Here is a 943-nt window from a genome sequence, read left to right on the forward strand (position 1 = left end):
GCTTGATCTGTCACCGGGGTGTCATTGATGCTAAGGAACCCCAGTGGTGATATCTCCATCACCACCACCGTGGTTGTGTCAGACTAAGATTGGCTAAAAATAAATATGCGTCACTCTAGAGCCAACTGAACTTTTGGTTTACATCAGCTACGTACATTCCAGGGGCATCAAAATGAAAGGTGTAGATGCAGCCACAGCTCTAGTAGAAAAGCCTGTCCCCTGCCAGCGTGCTGTAAAGCAGGACCTTTGATCTTTGTGTAGAAGCAGCAGCCTCTCTGAAGAGAACCGGCATTTCCCCTGCTGAGTCACACCTATAACTCTGCAATCAGCATAGGTTGAACTGGATGGACCTGTGTCTTTATTCAACCTTAAATACTATGTAACTATGTAACATGCTCCCTGCTGATTGGAGAGCTCTAGCTCTGACTCAGCAGTGGATGTGTTGTACCTGTGCAGATAGACCGCTGCTTCCACAGAGAAAACAAGTGTCTCTAACTGCAGCTGCTGGCAGGGGACAGGCTTTTCTACTCAGGATCTGGCTACTTTCTAAAAAAAAGAAAAAACTGTAAGACTTGGAACACCTTTTGATTTAATGCAACTGGAAGGTATTTAGCTGATTTAAACTGAAAGTTGAGTTGGGCTTAAAATGTCCTAAACCACAGAAAAGCATGTACTTCAGGGGTGGGCAACTCCAGCCTTTACATGCCTCTGACTCTGGGAGCCGTGCCTGTAACTGTCAGAGTCTTGCAATGCCTCTTGGGACTTGTGGTTCCACAACAGCTGGAGGGCCAGAGTTGCCCACTCCTGATGTAATGTATACATGTACTCACACTGTAGAATGCAGGGATCCCAACCTGAAATAAGTAATTTCAGGGAGGTGCCCTTCTCATTTCAGGGAGGTGCCCTCCGTCAACCCCCCACCCCACCCCCCCCCGCGGCGGGG

Source organism: Nanorana parkeri, unplaced genomic scaffold, assembly GCF_000935625.1.
Source record: "Nanorana parkeri isolate BGI_ZX_2015 unplaced genomic scaffold, ASM93562v1 scaffold414, whole genome shotgun sequence".
NCBI lineage: Eukaryota > Metazoa > Chordata > Amphibia > Anura > Dicroglossidae > Nanorana > Nanorana parkeri.